Source organism: Anolis sagrei, chromosome 7 (assembly GCF_037176765.1).
Source record: "Anolis sagrei isolate rAnoSag1 chromosome 7, rAnoSag1.mat, whole genome shotgun sequence".
In the NCBI taxonomy this organism is placed as follows: domain Eukaryota; kingdom Metazoa; phylum Chordata; class Lepidosauria; order Squamata; family Dactyloidae; genus Anolis; species Anolis sagrei.
In genome coordinates this window covers 6,647,070-6,666,246 of record NC_090027.1, presented here as the reverse complement: position 1 = coordinate 6,666,246, position 19,177 = coordinate 6,647,070, and the positions used below count along the sequence as shown (strand labels likewise).

The 19,177-nt window shown below is 43.2% G+C and overlaps 1 protein-coding gene across 2 annotated transcripts in view; it reads left to right on the top strand.

Moving 5' to 3' along the window:
- The window catches only part of EBF2 (EBF transcription factor 2), a 392,720-nt gene that overhangs the window by 116,970 nt on the left and 256,573 nt on the right, over positions 1–19,177 (top strand). The gene's annotated exons all lie outside the window — the stretch shown is intronic.

Here is a 19,177-nt window from a genome sequence, read left to right as displayed (position 1 = left end):
AAGGGAAACATAGTTGGATGTTCGTAAAGTCATACAGTATGACATGATTCACAGATTTTAGTATATGGATGTGTTTGATGTTGTTGTCTATGACTCTGTGATCCCTTGGTGGACGTCTTTCTGGGAGTGGAGTGGAGGGTTGCCTGTCATAATGTTTCCCGTGAATATGGAGATAAAATAATAATAATAATAATAATAATAATAATAATAATAATATTGTCGAAGGCTTTCATGGCTGGAATCACTAGGTTTTTGTGGGTTTTTTCAGGCTATAGGGCCATGTTCTAGAGGTATTTCTCCTGACGTTTCGCCTGCATCTATGGCAAGCATCCTCACCTGTGAGGATGCTTGCCATAGATGCAGGCGAAACGTCAGGAGAAATGCCTCTAGAACATGGCCCTATAGCCTGAAAAAACCCACAAGAACCTAATAATAATAATAATAATAATAATAATAATAATAATTTATTTGTACCCCGCTACCATCTCCCACAGGACTCGGTGCGGCTTACAAGAGGCCGAGCACAAAGTACATCATTAGCAAAAACGCAACAACAACAATACAATGCAACAAGAAATAACTCATAACAAAGCAGAACAATAACAAAAACCCGACACTGTTAAAAACCTGTGGCAGGGCCAAATGTAATGGTTAAAATTCTAAAAAATGCTGGGCATGTCCAGGTATGGTAGGATGGATATTTTGGGAATAGAAGGGTGTGCAGACAATTCTAGCTCTCCCATAAAGTGCATTAGGGACATTGCTTGGGATTCCTTAATCTGGGAAGGCACACTGGAACATCCATGTTTTCAAGCTCCTTCTGAAGACTGCCAGTGTTGGAGAGTGCCTGATGTCCTTGGGGAGGGAGTTCCAGAGTCGTGGGGCCACCACCAAGAAGGCCCTGTCCCTCATTCCCACCAATTGCGCTTGCGATGCTGGTGGGAACGTGAGCAGGGCCTCACCAGATGAACGAAGAGATCGTGTGGGTTTGTATACGGAGATGCGGTCACACAGTAGGTGAGTCCCAATCGTTTAGGGCTTTGTAGGTAAGCACCTGCACCTTGAATTGAGCCTGGAAAATGAACGGCAACCAATGGAGCTCCTTGAACAGGAGGGTTGACCTCTCTCTGTAAGGAGCACCAGTTAACAACCTGGCCGCCGCCCATTGAACCAACTGAAATTTCCGGGCCATTTTCAAGGGCAGCCCCACCTAGAGCGCATTACAGTAGTCCAATCTGGAGGTGGCTAAGGCATGGACCACCCTGGCCAGACCTGCCTTCACGAGGTATGGTCGCAGTTGCCGCGTGAGTCTCAATTGTGCAAAGGCCCTCCCGGCCACTGCCGATGCCTGAGCTTCAAGCATAAGTGATGAGTCCAGGAGGACACCCAAACTGCGGACCTGTGACTTCAGGGGACTTCAAATTCTACAACACTGTTGGTGACATTTTTACATTGTTTTAAAGATGCTAATATGGAGAGAAGATTGGAAGTAAAGTGTAGTTATTAGGGATGTGCGATCCATCAAAAATGGTTCAAAAGTCAATACAAAACGGCGTGTGTGTGTGTGTGGATGCTTCATTTCTAAAGTGTTTCTAAAGTATACATAGTGAAAATTCCATGACTATAACGAGAATAATGAACTACTTCATTACCGTAATTATGCATGCACATAATTAAATTACTAAATTTGTGGGAAATTTAGAGGCTTCTATCTTCCTTCTTCTTAAACTTATTTACTTACTTACTTAGGTGATCCCTTGTTGTCTTCCAGGATTAGTGTACTGACGGTGGATCTGTAGGTCACTGTGGAGCCCAATTCTTGATCTGCATGTTCTCCCGCAGTGAGGGCATTGGTTTCCAGGTAGAAGGTGGTCCCGGTTGGGGTTGACTTGGGTAAAAGCATGGGGTAAATTTCGATTCTAAAATATTTGATGTAGGCCACGCAAACACTTTGGATATGGCTTCCGACTTACAAAACTTCCGATTTCCTTCCGATTTCCGAGTCCTCCAATTTTTTTGCACATGCCTAGTAGTCATAAAGTCTGTCCAAATGCAATGGTTGGTAATGGTTGTCTGCGGGGCAGCGAATTTACTCATTTAAGATGCAGGTTAAAGTCTGGGGTGGATTCACTATCACTACCTCATTGACAAGGGAGCCACCAATCATAATTGACCAAAGGACGACTCCGGTGATTATATGGTTTTATAATTATAATTATAATTTATTTAAAACATTTATATTCCACCCTTCTCACCCCGAAGGGGACTCAGGGCGGAGCACAGCAGATACACGGCAAACATTCAATGCCTGGATACAGATTCACATACAATACATAAATGTTATTTTTTTTAATCAAAATATAAAAATACACCATTTAAAACCGTCCTAGCCATCCACGTCAAATCTAATTGGCCTGGGCATCTTTCCTATTGCCTCTTTATTGCCCTGTCCCGAAAGCTTGGTCCCACAACCAAGTTTTTACCATCCTTCTAAAGGACAGAAGGGAGGGGGCTGACCTGATCTCACCAGGAAGGGAGTTCCATAGCCGGGGAGCCATCACCAAGAAGGCCCTGTCTCTCGTCCCCACCAGTCGCGCCTGTGACAAAGGTGGGATGGAAAGCAGGGCCTCTCCGGAGGATCTTAATCTCCGCGATGGTTCATGGGGGAGATGCATTCGGACAGGTAATTTGGGCCGGTGCCGTGTAGGGCTTTATAGGCCGAAGCCAGCACTTTGAATTGTGCCCGGTAGCAAACTGGCAGCCAGTGGAGCCTCCTATGTTGCTATGTGTGTATCTTTGTATCTTTTATGAATGTGTGGCATCGAACTGTTGCCAATCTGTAACCCGCCTTGAGGGCTGAGAAAGGCGGGCTAGAAATGTCATCTATATAAATAGCAGTGTAATGTTCGTTTGTGATATTCACAGAACTCAAAAACCACTGGACAAATTGACACCAAATTTGGACACAAGACAACTAACAACCCAATGTATGTCCTTCACTAAAAAAATTGATTTTGTTATTTGGGAGTTGTAGTTGCTGGGATTTATAGTTCACGTACAATCAAAGAGCATTCTCGACTCCATCAATGATGGATCTGGACCAAACTTGGCATGAATACTCAATATGTCCAAATTTGAACACTACTGGAGTTTGGGGAAAATCTATCTTGACATTTGGGAGTTGTAGTTGTTGGGATTTATAGTTCACCTACAATCAAAGAGCATTCTGAACCCCACCAACAATGGAATTGAACCAAACTCGGCACACAGTTCTCCCATGACCAACAGAAAATACTGGAAGGGTTTGGAGTTGTAGTTTTGGAGTTGTAGTTCACCTACATCCAGTGATCACTGTGGACCCAAACAATGATGGATCTGGACCAAATTCTACACGAATACTCAATATGCCCAAATGTGGACACTGGTGGAGTTTGGGGAAAATAGAATCCTGACATTTGAGAGTTGTATTGCTGGGATTTGTAGTTCACCTACAATCAAAGGCATTCTGAACCCCACCAACAATGGAATTGAACCAAACTTGGCACACAGATCTCCCATGACCAACAGAAAATACTGGAAGGGTTTGGTGGGCAGTGACCTTTGGTTTGGGAGTTGTAGTTCACCTACATCCAATGATCACTGTGGACCCAAACAATGATGGATCTGGACCAAATTCTACACGAATACTCAATATGCCCAACTGGTGGGGTTTGGGGAAAATAGAATCTTGACATGTGGGAGCTGTAGTTACTGGGATTTATAGTTCACCTACAATCACAGAGTATTCTGAACCCCACCAACGATAGAATTGGGCCAAACCTCCCCACAGAACCCTGATGTGGGCCACAGCAATGCGTGGCAGGGGACGGCTAGTAAATAAATAAAGTAGAGAAAGCTGCAGAATTTGCTCATTCAGGAATAACATCACCAAATTGCGAACTCTGTAATTATCTAAATAAACCGCAGCTAACTACTGTAAAGAACGACCTCTATTTCCCCGATACTCTCGGAAGAAGGCTGTTGTTGGGTGAGAGACTAGTGGACTGCAAAACTGAAATAGCTTTTAAACAGTTTGACAGCTTGCTTAAATAAATCGAATGAAAATCAGTGGAGGAAGTGTAGGAGAGATTTGCAACAGTCTTATATATCGCAGCTTGGATGTTATGAGCAATCTGATTGAATGCTTGATTGTGAAGTTGGGAAAGGGAGTTGCTTTCTAATTCAGCATCTCAGATAGATATAGGAGCAGCTCCCTTCCTTCCCAAGGTGCTTGGGAGGTTTGTGCCTGGCAGGACAACTTCAGAATCAGGAAGGTAGAAACCTAACTTCCCTATGGAGGTCAGAGGTGAGCAGAAATTGACCCACTTGACCCGCTTCCTTGCCCTGCTGGACTGGAGCCTGATGTGAGGCTCCCTGGGGTTTCTGTTGTGGGTTTGAGACCAAGGCGTCAGTCCTCTCTTTCCAGGGAAATGTATCATTTGATATTATAGTCTCTCTTTCTGGCAAGGTCTATGACACCTTGGGGATACATTTGCGAGTTCCCCTTATGAATTTTTGATGTGGGAGGAGAAGCATTACTCACAAATGGTAGCTTGGAAACTCCTACCCCCAACTATATTGGCTACCTTATTTGGGGTCCTTACTACAAGGCAATTGTTCTTCCATTGCTGCTTCTCTATCAAGCAAGCAAGAAATGGAATGATGTACCAGACCTCAAGTTTTCCGCTATTTAGATTCAAAATGATAGGATCATAGAATTGTAGACCTGAAAGGAACCACAGAGGCTATCTAGTAGGCTTGTGTGGAAATACCCTTGATTCGGATCTAGTTTGGATGTTTAGCACTTTTGAAGCGAGTTCCAACATGCCTCTTGCTGCTCCCCCCTCCCCCCAATATTAAGAATTTGATTCAAAAGGAGCCTTCCATTTTCAAGCTTTGGATGTAGCTGTGATGGAGCTAAATTTCACAGGGCAACCAAACCATATGCTTTTGAATTGTTGTGTTGGAGGAAAGTTCTGAGAGTGGCTTGGACCACGCCCCCTCTCTCTTCGGTCTGGCTCAGAGCGGTGGTTGGGGTTGGAGGGAGGGGTCCCCAACTGATGACATATGCAGGAGACAAGATGGAAGTGTCCCCTGACCCCCTCTCTCTTCACTCTAACTCAGAGCAGCTGGGGGGAGGGTCCCCAACTGATGACATATTCAGGAGACAAGATGGAAGTGTCCCCTGGTACCCTCTCTCTTCACTCTGGCTCAGAGCGGTGGTTGGTGTTGGAGGGAGGGGTCCCCAACTGATGACATATGCAGGAGACAAGATGGAAGTGTCCCCTGACCCCCTCTCTCTTCACTCTGGCTCAGAGCAGCAGTTGGTGCTGGGGGGAGGGCTCACCAACTGTTGACATATGCAGGAGACAAGGTGGAACTGTCCCCTGGCCCCTTCACTCTTCACTCTCACTCAGAGCGGAGGTTGGTGTTGGAGGGAGGGGTCCCCAACTGATGACATATGCAGGAGACAAGATAGAACTGTCTCTTGCCCCCCTCTCTCTTCACTCTGGCTCAGAGTAGCAGTTGGTGCTGGGGGGAGGGGTCCCCAACTGATGACATATGCAAGAGACAAGATGGAACTGTCTCTTGCCCCCCCCCCCTCTCTTCACTCTGGCTCAGAATAGCAGTTGGTGCTGGGGTGAGGGGTCACCACCTTTTGACATATGCAGGAGACAAGGTGGAACTGTCCCCTGGCCCCCTCTCTCTTCACTCTGGCTCAGAGTAGCAGTTGGTTCTGGGGGAAGGGGCCCCCAATTGATGACATACCCCTTATCCAAAATGCTTGCGTTTGGTACAAGTTTACTGTTGCAGAGAGCTAGATCCTAATGGGACCCTTTTTGTGCAGGTAGTAGACCACTTTAATTCTTTGCCATCTGACATAGTTTGGTTCCAGCTCAGCATTCTCACACCTTGTGGGGAAATACTTCAATTCACTCCAAGGGGAGCTTCTCCTTCTCCAGTTGCAATTCTTCAATTGCAATTCTCCCTCTCCAAGTGCCAATTGCAAGCATGACCTCCCATCTCCAACTTGGATTGAAATACTCCTCCCCAACTCATGCCAGGGTTTCAGTCTAGACATGCCTATGCTGCCAAAATGGGAAAGCTAAGGCTTCCATGCCATGGCAAACTGTGTCATTAATGTCACTGGTAGTCCGGTTCTCAAGGGTGCCATTCCTACAATTGCCCTTTCTGCCATGTCTCATTGAAACCAGTTCCAGAATGACAGTTACGTCTCGGCATAGCATCCTTTTACATCTTTTACTAGCACCCCTAAAGTCAACACTGAGCGGTTTTTCATCTGTTCTTTGAGAATCGGATTGGTGCGCCGTCCCCTCTTTAATGCCATATTTTCATTTGATTCTATCATTGTTTAACAATTACAGCAGTATGTTTTAGCAGTTACATCAATTTATCTAACAGCTGTCTTATGCGTATTCTCAACATCATATTTATTTCGAGCTGAAATGAATTCAGTGGCGTATGGAGAAAAATCTAAAATTATCCCAGTGATCCTGGAAACAAATGCCGTTTGGTTAATGAACTGGTTAGAGAAATGAAAACTTTATAGTAACATTAAAGACTTCTTGTTACTTTTACAGAATGAGACCTTCCATGAAAGTTTGAATTTTCAAAATTAATTTTTAAAAGGGCCGCATATATTTGAATATAAGCCAAATTTTTCAGCCCTTTTTTTAGCTTGAAAAAGCTCCCCTCGGCTTATATTCGAGTTAAGGTTATTTATTATTTTACTCTGTTCTTATTATTATTTTATTACATTTATTATTTCACTATTATTATTATTATTACATTTATTATATTACTATATAAGTATTATATTTATTATTTTACTCTATTATTATTATTATATTTATTATTTTTCTCTATTTTGATTATTACATTTATTATTTTACTCTATTATTGTTATTATTACATTCCATAATTTTACTCTATTATTATTACATTTATTATTTTTTCTATTATTATTGTTATTATTACATTTATTATTTTTCTCTATTATTGTTATTAGTACATTCCATTATTTTACTCTATTATTATTATTATTATATTTATTATTTTTCTCTATTATTATTGTTATTATTACATTTATTATTTTACTCTATTATTGTTATTATTACATTCCATTATTTTACTCTATTATTATTATTATTACATTTATTATTTTTCTCTATTATTATTGTTATTATTACATTTATTATTTTACTCTATTATTACTGTTATTACATTTCCATTATTTTACTCTTCTATTATTATTATTATTATTATTATTATTATTACATACATTTATTTATTATGGTCCAGAAACCCTTATTACATTGTAGCATTGTTGTTGTTGTTGTTGCATTTCTTATTTTTCTCTCTTTATTATTATTGGAAGGATACGTAAACACATTTACATTGAAGAAGGTTAGAATAATGGTTTAATCAGAGCTGGACAGTCTTATCTTAAATGTCATTTTTATGTAAATATTCAAAAACATTTAATTTACTGATGCTTAATTAATGTAATTTTATTGGTATCTATTTTTATTTTGAAATTTACTAGTATCTGCTGCATTTCCCACCTTTGACTTATACTTGAGTCAATCCATTTTTCCAGTTTTTTTGTGGTAAAATTAGATGCCTCGGCTTATATTCGGGTCAGCTTTGTTGTTGTTCATTTGTTCAGTCGTCTCCGACTCTTCGAGACCTCATGGACCAGCCCACGCCAGAGCTCCCTGTCAGCCGTCACCACCCCCAGCTCCTTCAAGGTCAGTCCAGTCACTTCAAGGATGCCATCCATCCCTCTTGCCCTTGGTCGGCCCCTCTTCCTTTTGCCTTCCACTTTCCCCAGCATCATTCCTTTCTCTAGGCTTTGCTGTCTCCTCATGATGTGGCCAAAGGACTTCAACTTTGTCTCTAGTCTCCTTCCCTCCAGTGAGCAGTCGGGCTTTATTTCCTGGAGGATGGACTGGTTGGATCTTCTCGCAGTCCAAGGCACTCTCAGCACTTTCCTCCAACACCACAGCTCAAAAGCATCTCTCTTCCTTCGCTCAGCCTTCCCTAAGGTCCAGCTCTCACATCCGTAGGTGACTACAGGGAAGACCATGGCTTTGACTAGGCAATGGATCTTGGTTGCCAGTCTGATGTCTCTACTCTTGACTATTTTATCAAGATTGGACATTGCTCTCCTCCCAAGAAGGAAGCGTCTTCTGATGTCCTGGCCACAGTCTGCATCTGCAGTCATCTTTGCGCCTAGAAATACAAAGTCTGTCACGGCCTCCACATTTTCTCCCTCTATTTTCCAGTTGTCAATCATTCTTGTTGCCATAATCTTGGTTTTTTTGACGTTTAGCTGCAACCCGGCTTTTTGCGCTTTCTTCTTTCACCTTTCAGCTCCTCCTCTCTTTCGGCCATCAGAGTGGTGTCATCTGCATATCTGAGGTTGTTAATGTTTCTTCCAGCAATTTTCACCCCAGCTTTGCATTCTTCAAGCCCCGCACATCCTCGCATGATGTGTTCTGCATACATGTTAAAATATATACTCGAGTTATACTCGAGTATATATGGCAATTATATAGCATGGAATGGAAATATATATCAGGAATTATGAAACATTGGGGAGGAGGTGTCAATCAGTCTCCTTTCTGGCAACACTAATGGTACTGATCTAGTCCTATTTTTCCTTGAGTCACTCAACTCTTTGGAAGTGGGACTTTACTTTGGTGTTTATGGTTTTTGTTACTTCTGGGAGCACGGGCAGATAATTATAATCTTCCCGCAGTCCTGAAATGTTTTGGCTGGTCTTGAGCATGAGCCAAAAGTACCATAATTTATGGGAAAAGAGGCCAGTAACACACCTTTCATTGACCTTGTGCGTTGTTACCTATGATCATCTCTTCTGTGCACGATAATTTCTATTAGTCCTATTTTTCCCTTTGTTCCTGAGATTAATGAGAAACCCCTGGAAAAGACACAGTATCCTCGAATGTGCTGTGTTGTTTATCCGTCAACTTCCCCTCCTCCCTCCACATTTGGACACTTTTGTTTTGGGGAACATATGGTTCATCATACGTATCATAAAACAAGATGAAACATTGCGCTTTAATTTGCCCAGCTGAGAACGTCAGTCAGGGGTTGATAGGGACAATATGCGTAGTATTTGAGCGTTCATCTGTCAAAAGCAGAGGAGAACCTTGCAGGCTAGGAAGGTGACTTTAGGGAATGGTTCCTTCAGAAAGAACAAATGGGAGTGTGTCATCGAGATAGATAACGAAACCTGGGTGCTAACTTTGAATGAGACACAGAACCCTTTGGTATTTATTTTCTACTTGTGCTTATCATTCCTTGCTGTTTATATTGCCATTCTGCTCTACAAAAAGCAGATCCTGTTCTATGTTTTGGGGAGGATCTTTTAGGACAGAGCTAGACAACTGTGGAAGACTAGAAGGCTGCATTAGCTGCACAGGTAAACTCCGGGATGGACCTTGGAAGCACGACTTTGTCGTGGCTCCGGTTCTTCCTGGAGGGTCGATCCCAGATGGTGAAACTGGGTGACACCTGCTCGGACCCCTGGCCTTTGACCTGTGGGGTCCCGCAAGACTCCATTCTGTCTCCCATGCTTTTTAACATCTACATGAAACCGCTGGGAGAGGTCATCCAGAGTTTTGTAGTTGGGTGCCATCTCTACGCAGATGACATGCAACTCTACTACTCTTTTCCACCTAACTCCAAGGAGGCTCCTCGAGTGTTGGACGAGTGCCTGGCTGTCTGGATGACGAGTGCCCCGATGCTAGCGAGAGGCAACCATGAAAACTCTTTGCTCAACTATCTAAGGCAAACAATTGGGATAATAAAGCATACTGGGTACGAGCTAACTAGCAAAGAAAGTGGGGTGATGGTCACATGGGGAGTCAAGGCTCTTCTGGACTCTTGGACCAGTTCTTCAACACGCTTCATGTATTCCAAGTAGACTGGAACGTACTTAGTCCTAATCTTTTTTATACTGGTTTTAAACCACTTCATTGGATGTGTTGCAATAGCAGATTCCCAGATTAGTTTAGTGTTTACACCTTATTTTATTTTTCTGGTTATTTAATATTTAATGTTTATTTTACTTAAGTGATATTTGTCTTGACTGTTCTAATGTAGCACAAATCCTATATAAAATCATACTACGTATTTTTGACATTAATATTGAAATCTGAAATATATACAGAAAGTCTTTACTTTCTGTATATATTTCAGAAAGATCAATCTCGACAAGACAGAGGTCATCCTGGTCGATCGTAAACCAGATTGGGGTATAGGGTGGCAACCTGTGTTGGACGGGGTTGCACTCCCCCTGAAGTCACAGGTCCGCAATTTGGGTGTCCTCCTGGATTCTTCACTTACGTTTGAGGCTCAGGCATCGGCGGCGGCTGGGAAGGCCTTTGCACAATTAAGACTCATGCGCTCACTGCAACCGTACCTTGTGAAGGCGGATCTGGCCAGGGTGGTCCATTCATTAATCACCTCTAGACTGGATTACTGTAATGCACTCTACGTGGGGCTGCCCTTGAAAACGGCTCAGAAATTTCAGATGGTCCAACAGGCAGTGGCCAGGTTGTTAACTGGGGCTCCTTACGGGAGCGGTCAACCCTCCTGTTTAAGGACACAACCGGCGACTACAATTCCCAGAACCCTCTCTTGTCGTTTGTCTTATTTTAAAAATTGTTATGGTTAAAACTTAATTCTAAAAATCAGTAGATTGATGCATTGTTTTGAAAGTTGGCAGGCCTGCAGTTGTAAATGGGATCTAAAACCGAGGTAGATTTCATGCAGATTGTAGCCAATGGGCCCAATGGGCCGAATTTTTGCCAAATTAAAATGGCAGCACCCCTCCCAATTTGAGTAACTTCCCAGTAAACAGAATAAGGGGTTAGCTGAAAATGGGCCCCAAAACGGCATGCCTTTTGGTCGAATTGCACACCTGTAATTTCTGGTGCATCCCAGGACTGAGATATATCCCACCACCGTCTCCCCGAAGGGACTTGGGTTGACTTACACTGACTTTAGGATGTAGGATGAAGGATATTTAATCTAGACTACAGTTTGGTTCCAGGATCCCCCCCCCCCCCCCCTGCCATGGATACCAAAAACTATGGATGCTCAAGTCCCATTAAATACAGAAGTGTAGTAAAATGGTACCCCATATAAAATGGCAAAATTAATATTTGCTTTTTTGGAATTCTTTTTTTTTCTTTTTGGTAGGGAGTGTTTTCATGGATGCTCGAATCAATGGATGCAGGATCTGTCACTATGAAGAGTTGCCTTTATTTGCCTCTAACCTAGCAGGGCCCCCCAGGGAGTTTTCCCCCACAAGCTGCAGAAACAAATGAATAAAACCGTAGAAATTGTAGCAACCTGCTGCTCTACTACTGAGCTAGAAATTTCCATACAGTCCTTTCCTCTTGCCTTGAGACGAGCCCACCAAAAGTGGAGAGTTCGAACCCTCTTCTCTTGCCTGGAGGTCCTATGCAAACTGGAGACTCAGTGCCAGGTCCTGAAATCTTGCAAGCCTATTGATTTAATTCCTCTCTCAGCTTGTATGTATTCATCCCTGGCACCATTTTCTGCATTCCCTGTCAAGAAAAACACATCCGTATCTGCCCAAAGCTTCCTTGCAATATTACAAGGGAAATTATGACCCAGGCAAATTCCGCAGGTGCCTGCCAACCAAGTCCCCGATCTAATTTGAGTAACTTGACACCTCGCTGTTCCCACCAGCCATCTTGATGTGTGGCTGCTTTGCAAATTGCTTAAGGGACGCAGCCAGCCAGTCATGTAGCAGGTATGGAAAAATAAGGGAAACGTTGACTATTGCCAGTGAAACAGTGCTGAGGGCTCTCTCTCCTCCTCCTGGATGTGTGCGTTTGATGGCAGGAAGGAGTCAGATCCCAGAGCTTTTGCAGTAAGCCAAAGTCCTTGAATTAGTAATAATAACAAAAGAACACTCCACAGCAGCTTAGTCTTAAGCACAAGGAGAGAGGCTTGGTTCAACGAGCGAGCTGCGGCCTGGTTATTAACTGGCGCTCCTTACAGAGAGTGGTCAACCCTTCTGTTTAAGGAGCTCCATTGGCTGCCGTTCATTTACCGGACGCAATTCAAGGTTCAGGTGCTTACCTACAAAGCCCTGAACGGTTTAGGACCCACCTACCTGCATGACCGCATCTCTGTGTACAAACCCACACGATCTCTTCGATCATCCGGAGAGGGCCTGCTTGCGCTCCCACCACCATCACAAACGCGATTGGTGTGGACGAGGGAGAGAGCCTTCTCGGTGGTGGCCCCTTGTTGAGATTAACTTCACAATTCAGCAGCAGATCAGTTGCACAACTTCAGTGCTTTCCAGTAGCTTCTGTTAAAGAAAAAATAAGGGCTTATATGCCCGGAGCAATTAACTATAGTGATACTTTTTATACTCCTAAAGAAGCTAGCCGCAAGGCGCAAAATAAAACTTAATATATATGTAGAATATAGTATGGAGAGGAAAAAAAATGTAAAAGTCGAATTTAATAAGTAAACCCAAACATGTTTGTACCACGACGGATAAACCTGGAAGTACCCAAACCCCACCCCTGTCGTCCCCCCTCCCCCACCACCAATCCTCTCCCCCCACCCGAAACCCTTACCCTCCCTTCCCCAACCCTCCTCTCCCCACTACAACCTCCCTCTGTAACCTCCCTCTATATCCAATACCTGTTTTTAATAATGTGTATGTAAATGAAAATCAATAAAAAAAATATCTAAAAAAAAAAGAGAATAACTTCACAATTCAGCAGCAGATCAGTTGCACAACTTCAGTGCTTTCCAGTAGCTTCTTCCTGCACAGTATTTTCAGTCAACTGCTCCCACAGCCTGCAGCCACGCTGGAACCTTTTACAGATACTTGAGCACATGCCCGGCCATTGTCAGTTTTACCATTGTCTTTCCCCCAGTCTAGATGATATTACAAACTTACCACAGCACACAGTTATATCTTGTCTTAGCAGACAGGTTCTTTTAATTACATATAGCCTTCGACGAACAACATCACAGCACAAGGAGAAATATACACTGTACACGACTTTCTTATATACAATTCATTTACACATAGCAATCACTGATTGGTTCCCAACCCATTAACTTAACTCAGACCCAGGATTACATCATTCCCAATCACCTGGACTAGGCCAGAACACATTCCCCAAATGAAGTTCTATATACAGTCAATGCATGACTCAGCATTTCCAATAGAAGCCCATTAGCAGTGCATGACTCAGCTATATTACATTACAATACACTGTAAAACCTGACATCCCTTGACTCTGGAACTCACTCCCCAAGGACATTAGGCAAGCCCCAACTCTGGCAGTCTTTAGGAGGAGCCTGAAAACGTGGTTGTTTCAGTGTGCCTTCCCAGAATAAGGAAGCAATATGTCCCTAAACACACTTTACTAGTGATCTAGGTGTGTCTGCACATTTCATCCCTCCCCAAAACTTCTATCCTAGTTATATGTCACCTTGTCATGCCCAGCATTATTTTTTAATTTTTTAAAATTATTACATTTGGCCCAGCCATAGGTTTTTAAATGCGTTGTGTTATTGTTTATTGCTTATTTTCTGCTTATGAGTTTATTTATTGTTTTGTATTACTGTTGCTATTGTTTATTGTTGTATTGTGGGCTCGGCCTCATGTAAGCTGCACCACGTCCTTTGGGGAGATGGTAGCGGGGTACAAATAAAGTTTATTTATTACTAGCCATCCCCTGCCATGCATTGCTGTGGCCCAGTCTGGTGATCTGGAAAATAAAGTAATGGTTTCTAATTTATGTAACTTTTTTATGTTTGTGGGTAAACAGTATTTGTTGTTTCTTTGTCAGTGTTGATGTGGAGAGTGTGTGGTTTGCCTACTTTGGAATATGCAACAAATCATTGTCATGCTTTAGATGTCCCTTTCAAATCTATGATATTATATCTGTGAGTGAATCATATATATCTATCTATATCTATGGGTGAATGGCTCTTTGTGAGGAGGACTTTGATTAGATTTTCTTGCCCTGGTGAAGAGAGTTGGACTGGGTGGCCTTAAGTATTTTCTGCAGGTTATGGGGGTTCTGTGTGGGAAATTTGCCCCAATTCTGTCGTTTGTGGGGTTCAGAATGCTCTTTGACTGTGGATGAACTATAAATCCCAGTAAGTACAACTCCCAAATGTTGAGGTCTATTTCCCCCAAACTCCATCTGTGTTCATATTTGGACATATGGAATATTTGTGCCAAGTTTGGTCCAGATCCATCATTGTTTGAGTCCACAGTGCTCTCTGGATGTAGGTGAACTACAACTCCCAAACTCAAGGACAATTCCCACCAAATCCTTCCAGTATTTTCTGTTGGATGTGGGAGTTCTGTGTGCCAAGTTTAGTTCAATTCCATCATTAGTGGAGTTCAGAGTGCTCTTTGATTGAAGGTGAACTATAAATCCCAGCAACTACAACTCCCAAATGACAAGTCTATTTTCCCCAGATTCTACCAGTGTTCACATTTGGGCATATTGAGTTTTCGTGCCAAGTTTGGTCCAGATCCATCATTGTTTTGAGTCCACAGTCCTCTCTGGATGTAGGTGAACTACAACTCCCAAACTCAAGGTCAATGCCCACCAAACCCTTCTAGTGTTTTCTGTTGCTCATGGGAGTCCTGTGTGTCACCTTTGATTCAGTGCCATAATTGGTGGAGTTCAGAATGCTCTTTGATTGTAGGTGAACTATAAATCCCAGCAACTACAACTCCCAAATGGCAAAATCAAAAAAATTTGAGTGAAGGACATACATTGGGTTGTTAGGTGTATGCTATCCAAATTTGGTGTCATTTGGCCCACTGTTTTTTGAGTTCTGTGAATACCACAAACGAACATTACATTCAGTTCTTGTGGGTTTTTTCGGGCCATATGGCCATGTTCTAGAGGCATTTCTCCTGACGTTTCGGCTGTATCTATGGCAAGCATCCTCAGAGGTGAGGTCTGCTGGAGCTGGGAAAAAAAGGGGTTTATATATCTGTGGAATGACCAGGGTGAGACAAAAGGCTTTTGTAAGTTGGGCTAGGTGTGGATCTTTCAACTGACCACCTTGATTAGCATACAATGGGCTAGCTGTGCCTGGAGCAAACTCTTCTAGAAAGGTGATTAGATGTCCCTGCCTGTTTTTCTCTCTGCTGTTTTTGCTGTCGCAATTTTTACATTTTTATGTATATAGATTATTATTAGAGGCTGCTTCTTAATTGTGCTTGGACCTCCTCCAGCTGCCTTCTCTTCCTCCTTTTCCCTGCCTTGCCTTCTTCCTCTCCAATTGCGGGGAGGGTTGGAAGGCGAAAGGCAACTGGGTCTGTGTAACGGTTCCTTCCCATTTGCACAAAGTGACGAGAGTCCCATGACAGACACTTCTGATGGGCTCAGGGGCTGAGGCCAGCCTGCCCACCGGTCTGTGACGAGAGACTTTCCTGCTGGACAGCCGGGGTTCATGGTGCTTTACTTTCCCCATCAAAGTGACAAAGGGTCATTTTCCCCTCCTGCTTCCAAAGTGACAGGGAAAGGAATTGAAAAAATGAGGCAAGGGAGAGAGGTTGGCGCCGGGTGCCACCGTTCGAAGGGAAGTGCTGGGGGGCAACCAACTGCTGCATTCAGCTTCTCGGAGTTTGGAGGAGGTTTTAAGAATGCGCACGGATACTGGAAGGCTCATCGGATGTTAGGTTTCAACCTGAACACTTCTGTCTCTGGCCTGCACTCTCTCGCGAAGGGAATAGAGATTATTGCGGGCCTCGTGGTGTGACACTGGTGCAAGACAGGGGCAGCTACCCTTGCAACAAAAGCATACAAAATACGGAGACAAAATGGACACCACGATCCTATTACTGGTTGAACATTTATTATTATTAAACTTTATTTGTATCCCGCTAACATCTCCCGAAGGACTCGATGTGGCTTACAAAGGCCAAGGCCTCAACACAACAACAGCAAACAATAACGATACAATACAAAGCAAATTAAAAACATAAGCAATGACAAAAACATTACACCATCACGCAATAAAAACCAGGGCCAGGCCAGTGATGGGTACAGGTTAAAAAGTGCTGGGTGTGAAAGGTGATATGTTGGGATTCTGGGCAAGTGCAATGTGCAGAGAGTCTTAAACTCTAGTAAAGTGCTTCTGGGACATAGTGCTGTGAGTCATCCTATTCTGGGAATCATAGAAACATAGAATCAAAGAGTTGGAAGAGACCTCATGGGCCATCCAGTCCAACCCCCTGCCAAGAAGCAGGAATATTGCATTCAAATCACCCCTGACAGATGGCCATCCAGCCTCTGCTTAAAAGCTTCCAAAGAAGGAGCCTCCACCACACTCCGGGGCAGAGAGTTCCACTGCTGAACGGCTCTCACAGTCAGGAAGTTCTTCCTAATGTTCAGATGGAATCTCCTCTCTTGTAGTTTGAAGCCATTGTTCCGCGTCCTAGTCTCCAAGGAAGCAGAAAACAAGCTTGCTCCCTCCTCCTCCCTGTGGCTTCCTCTCAAATATTTATACATGGCTATCATATCTCCTCTCAGCCTTCTCTTCTTCAGGCTAAACATGCCCAGTTCCCTAAGCTGCTCCTCATAGGGCTTGTTCTCCAGACCCTTGATAATTTTAGTCGCCCTCCTCTGGACACATTCCAGCTTGTCAATATCTCTCTTGAATTGTGGTGCCCAGAATTGGACACAATATTCCAGATGTGGTCTAACCAAAGCGGAATAGAGGGGTAGCATTACTTCCTTAGATCTAGACACTATACTCCTATTGATGCAGGCCAAAATCCCATTGGCTTTTTTTGCCGCCACATCACATTGTTGGCTCATGTTTAACTTGTTGTCCACGAGGACTCCAAGATCTTTTTCACACGTACCCACGCACTCCCTTCGTTCATCCGGAGAGGCCCTGCTTGCGATCCCACCTGCGTCGCAGGTGCGTTTGGTGGGGACGAGGGACCAAACGCACCGGAAGGCACATCGGAATAGCCAGGTCTTCAAGTTCTTCCTAAAGACTGCCAATGTGGGTGCTAGTCTAATGTCTTTGGGGAGGGAGTTCCAAAGTCGGGGGGCAACCACAGAGAAGGCCCTGTCCCTCGTCCCCACCAAATGCACCTGCGACGCAGGTGGGATTGTGAGCAGGGCCTCTCCAGATGAAAGAAGGGAACATGTGGGTTCATAGACGGAGATGTGGTCACGCAGGTAGGCAGGTCCCAAACCATTTAGGGCTTTGTAGATAAGCACCTGCACCTTGAATTGGGTTCGGTAGGTAAATGGCAGCCAATGGAACTTCTTAAACAGGAGGGTTGACCTCTCTCTTACTCAGAATTCCGAAATACTGCAAAATACAAAATTTTGCACAGGAGAAACTGAAATAGTGACAGCTTTGCTTTTTTATATAATTAATTTTTATTTAATCAAATTAATACAAAACCATTTATTTATTTAATTTTTATTTAATGTATTTTTATTTAATCAAATTAATACAAAACCATATATTTATTTACTTATTTACCAGCTGTCCCCTGCCATGCGTAGCTGTGGCCCACATGGGGGTTCTGCGTGGGAGGTTTGGCCCAATTCTATCATTGCTGGGGTTCAGAATGCTCTGCGATTGTAGGTGAATTATAAATCCCAGCAACTACAACTCCCAAATGTCAAGATTCTATTTTCCCAAAACGCCACCTGTTCCCACATTTGGATATATTGAGTATTTGTGTAGAGTTTGGTCCAGATCCATCATTGTTTGAGTCCACAGTGATCTCTAGATGTAGGTGAACTACAACTCCAAAACCAAAGGACACTGCCCACCAAACCCTTCCAGTATTTTCTGTTGGTCATGGGAGAACGGTGTGCCAAGTTTGGTTCAGTTCCATTGCTGGTGGGGTTCAGAATGCTCTTTGATTGTAGGTGAACTATAAATCCCAGCAACTACAATTCCCAAATGAAATATATATATATATATATTTTAGTTAAGGACATACATTGGGTTGTTAGGTGTATCGTGTCCAAATTCGGTGTCAATTCGTCCAGTGGTTTTTGAGTTCTGTTAATCCCACAAACGAACATTGCATTTTTATTTATATAGATTTATTTATTTATTTATTTATTATTAACCATATTTATATATCGCCTTTCTCAGCCGAAGGCGCCTCAGGGCAGTTTATAAATGGCACAATTCGATGCCTACAATAACAAAGAACAATTAAAACATTTAGCATAAATAACAGTTGATAAAATAAAATAAAACCGATAAAAGTATAAACCCACGGCGTCTCATTACTAAAATCATTACCCAATCACATGGTCCAATCCTTCCAAAGGTCAGAGTTTGTCTGCTAAACTGCATTTGGGAAAGCTTGATCAAAAAGCCAGGCTTTAACTTTTTTTGAAATGTTAAGAGGGTGGGGGCTGATCTAATAGACCTGTCAGCGGCTTATGATACCGTAAACCACTGCCTCCTCCTGAGAAAAATGTATAATATCACAAAGGACGACCACCTCACCCGCCTCATAGGAAACCTGCTACAAAACAGGAGCTTCTTTGTTGAGTTTCAGGGCCAGAGAAGCAGATGGCAGAAATAGAAGAACGGCCTGCCTCAGGGGAGCATGTTTGCTCCATCCATGTTCAACATCTACACAAATGACCAGCCACTGCCAGAAGGGACAGAGAGCTTCATCTATGCTGATGATCGTGCCATTACTGCTCAAGCAGGGAGCTTTTAGATGGTTGAACAGAAGTTCTCCGAAGCTCTAGGTGCTCTTACTGCCTACTACAGGGAAAACCAGGGAAAACCATCTAAAACACAGACATATGCCTTTCACCTTAAGAACAGACAAGCATCCCGAGCTCTGAGGATTACCTGGGAAGGAATCCTCTGGAGCATTGCAGCGCACCAAATACCTGGGAGTCACTCTGGACCATGCTCTGACCTACAAGAAGCATTGCCTGAACATCAAGCAAAAAGTGGGTGCTAGAAACAATATCATATGAAAGCTGACTGGCACAAACTTGGGATCACAACCAGACACAGTGAAGTCATCTGCCCTTGCGCTATGCTACTC